The 9,472-nt window shown below is 40.0% G+C and overlaps 1 long non-coding RNA gene across 1 annotated transcript; it reads left to right on the plus strand.

Moving 5' to 3' along the window:
• Positions 1–56: 56 nt before the first annotated feature.
• On the plus strand, positions 57–5,967 carry LOC136397738 (uncharacterized). The gene is made up of 4 exons (XR_010749910.1): positions 57–335; positions 571–1,013; positions 2,605–2,694; positions 5,911–5,967. It is a non-coding gene; the product is annotated as an uncharacterized lncRNA (long non-coding RNA).
• Positions 5,968–9,472: the final 3,505 nt, after the last annotated feature.

Genomic DNA, 9,472 nt, shown 5'->3' on the forward strand with positions numbered 1-9,472 from the left:
CGCCGCCCAGCGTCCGGCCGCGGGGTCGCGCCGCCGCCGCCAGCCCACCCCACGGCCCCGGCCCCGCTGTGACGCAAGCCGCCGTGCCCGGGAACTTCCTCTACTGCAGAGACCACCCCGCGCCCGCGACTAGCGGGGAACTTTCTTCAGGACGTAGGAAAAAATTCGCCGGCCGCTTCCCCGCTGGGTTTCTCGGGCGTCTGACCTGCCCAGCAGTCGGCTGTGCCCGGGCCATCGGCTGGGTCTAGTGACTTCCCCAGATCCCAGACAAAACGCAGAAGCCCGAGGCTGCTCTGCGCGCGGCGGCTGCTCGGCTGTCGCCGTTCCTCTCCCGGGTGAATTAGAGGGGGCCGCCACCACTAAAAATAGCCCTTCTAGGGACGCCTGGGAAAGACTCGGGTCACGGTAAGGATAATCCCGCCTCCTTATTTCCCTCCCCACAGAAGGACAGAAAGGTGCGAGTGGTCGTGGGACGCATTGAGGTAGATGCAGAAAGAGGAACGCAAAAGCTAAATTCTCTGGACCATAAAGACCACTGGCCTTTTGACACTTGAGTCTTCTCTTTGGCAGGAACCCCCATATTCAGGGACACTGACAGCCGGACTCCCTGATCTCTCAGCAGCAGGTTCCAGGGACGCAGAAATGGAAAGGCCGCCAACAATTTCATGTTGTGCATAAAGGAGTTGACCGTGCACGTCAAAACCACCTGTTGTTCAAGAGTATGGGGGAGAGTTTTTTGTTGTTGTTGTTGTTTTTGTTTTTGTTTTTTTTACTGTTCCGAACCATGCTTTTCTTCTCCACACTCCCCTATCAATATCAGGATGAAAAAGCAAACTCTGCCTTCTTGAAACCTGACAGCAATCTATATGGAAAATCTGTCTAGTGAAAAAAATGTACAGACAAGAATACTAAGTACTATAAAGTCTTCTGGGATGCCTTATCAATACCAGCTATTCTACAAGCATCAAAAATTAAAACAATTACTCTGTCCCTGCAACCAAGAAAAGACCCATGTATGTGAACAGAGCAATTAACAGACAACTAATTGTCTTTCACTGGTTGGTTGGTTTGTACGCAGTAAGCCTTAGGAAAGCAAGCACCCCCTCTTACCTCATTTCTGTTTCCAAACAACAACAAAAAATTGTTCAAAAATTGTTCTCTTGGACTTGAACTGCTTTCTCCCAGCTAACCTAGAAAACTACTTTGCAATTCCAGAACCGCTGTAGGGTGTCCCCTCCTGGAAGACTACCTTAAATCCCATTAGCTCTTAGGAGATGGCTCCCAAACCAGCCTTAATTATTCTAGATCAGAACAAAAGTTGAGAGTGGGGACTTGCTCCTACACAGCAGGTGGGGAAATTCCTGGAGAGTTCCTGAAGAAAAGGCAGAGGCTGACTTTAGAAAATTGCTAAAAATTTCGAGTATCTTGCAAACCACCAGGTACTATCTGAGGTAGGTTCAACTCTTACATGTATTTAAACACTCCATGAGACCAGTACAGATTTCCTGTGTTGGGCCTTACCCTACAGGTGCTGTCTGAACACACCTGTATCCTTCTCTTTGGCACCCTGACCTCAGCCTCCATCCTTGAAATGCTCCCTTGCTACCCAGGTCAAGGAGCCATTCAACCCTAGACTTTGAACTCAGATGAACTAGGAATACTACTCTTCCTGTGTTAATGTAAAGAAGTAACTGCTATTTTATATATTTTTTATAATCAGTGATCTAGTACTATAGGGTACTATGAGAATTAGATAACCATACTTAATGCAGCAAGAACAGTGCCAAGCACTTTATAAGTACTCCATACAGGACCTTGATATACTACTCTTCATTGTTCTGAAAGCAAAAGGACTGAGAACAGCAACAAGGTTTGGAAGTGGGATACAAACCCCAAAAGTTGAGTCTCCCCACTTGCTTAATTGAGATACTTTGTCTGCTCAGTGCCTGCTGGATAGTTATACATGTAGTCAGGTGACTCGCATACTGAAATCTGAGGGGCACTAGTCTGAAAATCACTATTAACATTGTTTAGGTCACTTTTTTTTTTAATTTTTACAGTAAACCTTAAGTCTAGTCACTTCACCTCAGTCAATATAACTTAAGTCAACATTCACATTTATCAAGCCATCAGGAGAGCACCGGGTGAATTAGCAATCAATCAGCCAACTTCTGTGAATGCTGGACCCTGAGAGTCTCAAAGAAATATAAGGCTTTCTTCTTGACTTCAAGGTGTTCACAGAGCATGGAAGAGAGAACCTGGCATGCACATAAATCACAATAAAACATTTCAAACTAAATAGAATTGAAGTTCAGAGAAAGGAGAAGGGCACTGTGGGCTAGGCATCTATACAGAGCCACCACCCTGACCTTTCACTGAATACCCAATTCTTTAGGCCAAAGTTTGACATTCTAAAGAGGCTTCCAGAATGAGTTCCCACACTTAGACTTCACTTAATTACAAGTTAACCATGTACTGGGAGCAACGTAGAATTTTCTGAGCAGTGCAGCGTTAAGGGGTTTGGAATGATACAGATCTGGGTTCTGATCCTGGATCCACTTATTCACTGGCTATGTAACTCGGCTTCTTTTTCTTTGAATCCAGTTCCCCGTCTGCCTATTGGAACTTCCATACCAACTTTTCAAGGTTCTAGAAAAAATATCTGCAACCCTGGTTCTGGGTCCTATGGAAATGGTAATTATGTCATATTGTTATTAGCTACAATGATGTTGGCTACAATGTTGTTAGCTAGAACACAGTCTGGGTTATATCATTCCTTGAAGGCGTATTTCAAAAGTCTCCTTTGTGAAGTTTCTACATGCTCCAGACAAGTGACATTCTCTATTTGTGTTCCCATAGCACTGGCTTTTGAACCTCTATTTTAACAGTTACCATAGTGTGCTGTCATTTATCGCTGCATTTTTGCTTTACTACTGTATCTTTATTTATCTCTGTGTCAACACCTACAGCCTGGTATTAAATGTTGAAAGAATGAGTTTTAAAGTGTTTTTGCTTTGTTGTACTGGTTCTGACTTTCAGTGTAACTTGTATTAAACAGAAGGCTCTAGAACCCATTTGAACACTTTAGCTCATAAAGAGTTTACATTAAAACGAACTATGTACATATGCCTGCTTAAGCTTTGATGTTTCAGTGCTGGGCTTGTTCTTTAAGACTAACCTGCCATTCTTGCTTTGTTTTGTATTTGATGTCTGTTGATCCTGCCTAATAATAGTGAAACTAAAATCGAAATTCTAAACCGAAACTGGCATTCTCTGTCCACCCTGTGCACATCTGCTCCCCAGACCATTTCTAGGCTTTGTGGGGAGGATCCTGAGCTAACAGAAAATATTGTTATTTTAAGCTTTTGCTGTTAACACTATTTCAACCATTTGCACTTTCTGAATTAAGAGCTGCAAGAAAGAGCCCACCTTTAGCAACAATTTTGAAATCCTTGACTCTGTGCCATTAAAAATTCTAGGACAGGGAGAATTATACCTCACCTAGAAAATGCCCTGTGAGACAATTGCCCGAGAGGTGGTGTGGTCAAATATGGTCCTGACCCTAAAATGGCAGTTAAATTTGTGCCAGAGGAGAGGGTGGTGGTATTGACAACCTAAAAATAGGATACTACAAGACTTTAGGTCAAATTCTTCTAAAATAAGCCGTTTCTACTTTATACCCCTAACATACACATGATGGAAGTTGTTGTTGGTTCCATTAACTTGTGAGCTATTCTTTCAAAATAATAATAATGAATAAGCATTTACTAGGTACACAGTATGTACTAAGTATGTACTAGCTTTATATATCTTATCTTGTTTTATCACCATAACTATACACTAGGTAGACAGTGTTATTTTCTCCTATTGACAGAAGAGAAAACTGAGGCACATGATAATCAAGTAACTAGCAAAAGGTCATGTAACCACTGAGTGGAAGAGTTAGGATTTGGACCCAGGCAAGTCTAATTTCAGAGTTCTCAAGCTTAACTACTACTCAATTATTGGGTTGGGGAATAAGTTCGTAGCATTTTTACCAAAGACTTTTATTTAAACAAAAAACAATAATTATATCAATAAGTTAATCAATTATATATTCGCCGTTGCTGTTTACAACCTCTTCCCACCTCTCGACCAATTTGTTGATGCTGTTCCGCCAAAAATCGCCTGGTCTGGTGTCAAAGAAGTTGTTGAGCCAGTTTTTAAGGACCTCTTTGTTATCAAAGGTAACGCCCTTCATATGGTTTGACAGGGAGCGGAAAAGATGATAATCGGTCGGTGCAAGGTCCGGAGAATACGGCGGATGCTGAAGGACCTCCCATTTGAGTTCTTGGTGTGCGGCTTTGACGACTTGTGCAACATGGGGCCTGGCGTTGTGGTGAAGGAGTATGGTTTGACCATGTCGATCAGGTCTTTTCAGTCGAATAGCCTCATTCACGTGGTGCAGCTGGGCAATGTAGAGCTCCTTGTTGACCGTGGCATTCTTTTCGAGCATTTCCCAGTTCTTCATCGAATTCAGAAGGCCTTCCGCTGCGGCACGTGTCATCGACGTCAAAGTCGCCATTTTTGAACTTTGCAAACCATTTCCGTGCTGTAGACTCGCCTATGACACCTTCTCCATACACGTCGCAAATGTCCCGGGCTGCTTCGGCAGCTTTTTGACCTCGATGAAAAGCAAAGAAGAGCAGGTGTCGAAAATGTTTTGCCTCCTGGGTATTCCATTTCTAAGCCTCAAAACTAATAAAAAATTAAATAACTCAAAAATACAATTAACATAGTTTTGTAGAGCAGAAAGAGTTTTATCGAATGAATACTTACCCTTTGCCAAACAGCAAACAAATCGTAAAATAAAAGAAAATATAAAAACGCTACGAACTTATTCCCCAACCCAATACATGGCAGAGGTGATATTTATTTTTAAATTGAATCCACCAAGTATATTCAGAAAGGTTAATGATTTTTTTCAGTAGTTTTTGAAATTGCATTCATTTGTGCCCTTCCCAGTAGTGTATACATACCCTAAGTGTTCCTTCATGAGGTGATTTTTACAGCCTTAACTGAAAAGCACTTTATGACTGAAAGCAAACTTCTGAATGTAAGATCATGAAGTGGCTGTGGCTCTGAGTTTAGGCAATAGGAAATATACAGGCAGAGAGCCTCATTCTTAGAATTACTGTTTATACAGGCCAATGATAACTCTCACATAATAGATATGCAGTTTAAGTTTAAATTAAAAAATGAGTTTGACATTATAAGCAGTGATTTTTATACCCAAATATTACTGCTATAGCAGTTTTATTAAATATTAGTGCTTACTATCAAGCATGTACAGTTACTGATCCAAGAACTTTCATGTATTACTAACTCATTAGTTAAGTCTACAAAAGTCTGGCTCTAGCCATGAAATGAATTATTCTAAAGATAATGAAACACTCTTACGTAGTTTAGAACTTGCTTATTTATTAAAAAATAAAATATATCTCCTAAGGGAGGTAATTCATTTTTCACAAGACTCAAACTTTTAAGCCATTTCTTAACATCATATCATATTGTGCATAGGGAATGTGCCATAGAACAGGTCAGATCCAGTTTAACACTGACTTGTTTCAAATTTCAATGATGACAGCCCTGGCAAAGCACATAATTTCAAGTCTAAGGACTTGCTTTTTTCCTTTGACTAAGAAACTTCTCTTTTTCTGAGGCATAAAGATCAATGGCTCAAGAAACCTTATCAGAGGAGTGAAACTGAAGATTCTCTTGTTACATAAACATGACTCCCTCTTTGGAAAAGTATCATGGACAGTGCTTAGTACACTTAGAAAATGCTATAACCATGCCCAGATGCTCTCTTCTTAAACATACAACCCAAGGGGACACAAGATACATTTTCTTTTTTTTTTTTTCCTTAAGTGAGAAGTGAGGATGCAGAGAGACAGACTCCTGCATGCATCCCAACCAGGATCCACCTAGCAAGTACTGTATGGGGCAATGCTCTGCCCGTCTGGGGCCACTGATCTGTTGCTCTACAACCAAGCTATTTTAGCACCTTAGGTGAGTCCATGGAGCCATCCTCAGCGCCCAGAGCCAACTTACTCCAACTGAGCCATGGCTACAGGAGGGGAAGAGAGAGATAGTGAGAGAGAAGGGAGATGAGGAGGGATAGAGAACCAGATGGTCACTTCTGTGTGCCCTGACAGAGAATTGAACCCGGGATATCCACATGCCAGGTCAATGCTCTACCACTGAGCCAACCTGCCAGGGCCCAAGATACACTTTCTTGACCTTTCTTGGAGTTCGTCTACTAATTTCTTAAATTTACTCACATTTTTTCAACTCTTTGGGAAAACACAAACAAAGAAAAACAAAAAGAAAACCTGGTTTGCCGTCTCAGTATCAATGATAGTGATCATTAATGGTCACTTTTATTGCTATTCATGAAAAGAACATAGACTGGGATTAATAAGACCTGGATTCCAGGTATGATTCTTTCATTGACTAACTTTATGACTTGGGACAAGACTTTAAATATCCTCAGTCTCCTTATTTGAAATAAAGGGTTTAAAATAGAAATTTCTTAGGACTTGTTTAGCGCTAAAACTTTTCACATCAATCTTAAAATGATACATATGTATATTTCCTAGATTTCAATCAGTAGTAGATATAATTACCGACATGTAATCAAAGAAGCAGGAAAGCATTCATTTCTGCTATCTACGGGAACTCTAACACAGTGCAGACTAGTCAGGCAGCACCTTCCCAAAGTACCTTTGTCTTCCACCATCCGCTGCCGGTAAGATAGAGCCATTCCTCTACTGAGACATTTTCAGGTGGTTTTCTATAGAACTCTACCTTTGAGTACCCTGAGAAATAGGGGTGACATTCATTTGGGGACTAATAATATCCTTCTTAGAGATTCACAACGCACATGGACATGCTTAGGGCTCTGAGAAGTCCTGTCTTAAATACTTATTAACTTTGCTGAACCTATAATTTTTCTAACTTCATTTGATCATGGAACTATTTTCTATGTCACATCTGTCAACATTCCAAAAAGAACAAAATCTCTCAGAATAGAATACCTGGATTGTTACTCTAGAGTTAAAGACTACAGAGCCTTCATAAGACAAAAGAGAAGGAAATGATATGCCCTATTAATTCACTTAATGAATGCCTAACAAGATAAACCCCCTTAGAAGATATTTTCTGCAGCTATTTTTTTTTTTTTTTTTTACAATCATCAGCCATAATAGAGTGCGTGTCATCTTTAACAGGACAAATAGCATCCATTCTCACTGGAAATAATATAGCCCTATTTTTTTTTACACTGAGGAATAGTCCCATTTCTTTACATATTCTTATTAGCCTCTGGGTTCTTTGACATCCTTTTAAAAATAATTAAAACTAGTGTAAGACAAACACACACATTCTGAGGTCTCAAAGAGCTGGCATAGGATAGTTTATTAATGACTGTTGGGAGACAATACTTCGTGGTTCTCTAGTATTTCTGCACATCTCCTTTCTCAAACACAGTGAGCAAGGCATTGCATGTCTCATGAATGAAGGGCAAGCATACTGACTTGTATAATAATGTTTCTTTCCAGGGCAAAGCACAGACACACTTGCACTCATAAAAGGTTCATATGCCCTATGCTCATGATTCCTCTCCTATAACATAACCTATTGTTATTGTACCGGGGCTCCAGGAACTGACACAAAAATGCTGAAACTCTGGTTACTGCTATTGCTGTGAGCAACAAACTTTCTTTCATCTCTGACTCAGGAGTTTCATGTCTTCTATCCACATCTAAGAAACTGTGGCAGGCTAGTTTTTTAGCTTGCAAGGAGTCAAGTCTTGGACCTTTCATAGTTTTCGATAATTGGTTTTGTCCTCCCTGTGAATTGAACATTGGTAGAATAACTTTATATCTTTAGGTGTTTTCCCTCCCTGTATCATCCCTGGTCTGGTGAATATTCCCTCCTTTGCATGCATCTCTTGTTTGTCGTAGCATTTGTAGCCGCCCGTCCCTGTTTCAGAGGAACACTTACTTAATAGAGAGCTAGTATTAGTCATGTAGTCTGATTATGGAATATCAAAGAAAGACACCATGAATTTCTGTCTAGCATAACATTGCATTAAAATGATTACAAAATATTTTACATTTATCATGTTTTTTAAAAGGAATTTAAATTTTAAAAATTAATTCTCAATGAAAATGAAGTACCATCTTACAGTAAAGAATGGATATGTGGGGGCTGGGGGAAATACTTCTGAGTTAATTATACTGATTGCTCCAAAAACAATTCAGAGAGAGGAAAAGACTAGAGTTTAGATAAGATAAATTGCTTCATTTGACCAAAGGGAGAATCATTTTACCACAAAATGAAAACAACTGTGGTTGCATTTAGAAGAATGAAAACATCCAGGTTTTCTTGAATGTCAAAAATACTCTTCAGCTTGTAAATTGCTCCTGACAACAGTCTATTTACATTTGCTCTGATGTCATTTCATATTAACTACTTTGATTGGCTAAACCAAAACTCAAAATTATGCTTTCTGTAATTATCCTATTGATCAATTGCTTTGAAACAAACATCTGCTTGAAAGGTTTTCAGGACTTTAGACTATAGCAATAATCAGGCTGGGAGCATCCTCGTCCCGACATTTGAAGAGGTAGGCTACTAACTTGAGACAATGAATTATTTGAGTGTCACAACAGGCTAGTAAATTAACATCAAGTATTTTATGCAAGGTGTCATTTAAAGCATTTTATTTGTATTATTTCATTTAACCCATGTAATGACACTATGAAGTAGGTATATCACTGTCCCCATTTTATAGATGGGAAGCCTAAGGCACACAGATAGGTAACGTGACTTGCCCAAGTTCATGCTCCTAGTAAGTGACAGAGCAGGAATGGAATCCAGGCAGTATGGCTCCAAAGCTCACACTCTTACTACTGCCTGTCTGCCTTGTAACATCAGATTTTTAAAACTGCTAGTACATGTGATTTTTTTTTCCTGGAATACTTAAGAGAAATAAACATAAAAAATTTTCTTTTTTTTTTTTTGCTTCTTTGGAGTTTTATCTATAGCCTATTATCTTCCCAGATATAATGTTCTGTTCTTCATTTCTTTCTTTTTAAAAAATTTTTTTTTATTTAGTGAGAGGAGGGAAAACAGAGACTGACTCCCACACATGCCCTGATCCACCTGATGCTCTGCCCATCTGGGTCCCTTGCTCCATTGCAACTGGAGCCAATATTTTTATTTATTTATTTATTTATTTATTTATTTATTTATTAGTACCTGAGGAGGAGGCCAGGGAGCCACCCTCAGCTCCCAGGGCCATCTCGCTTTAATTGAGCCATGGCTGCAAGAGGGGAGGAGAGAGAGAGAGAGAAAGAGAGAGAGAGAGAGAGAGAGAGAGAAGTAATAGGAGGAGGGGTGGAGAAGCAGATGGGCACTTCTCCTG

This window comes from Saccopteryx leptura, chromosome 3, assembly GCF_036850995.1.
Source record: "Saccopteryx leptura isolate mSacLep1 chromosome 3, mSacLep1_pri_phased_curated, whole genome shotgun sequence".
NCBI classification, from domain to species: domain Eukaryota; kingdom Metazoa; phylum Chordata; class Mammalia; order Chiroptera; family Emballonuridae; genus Saccopteryx; species Saccopteryx leptura.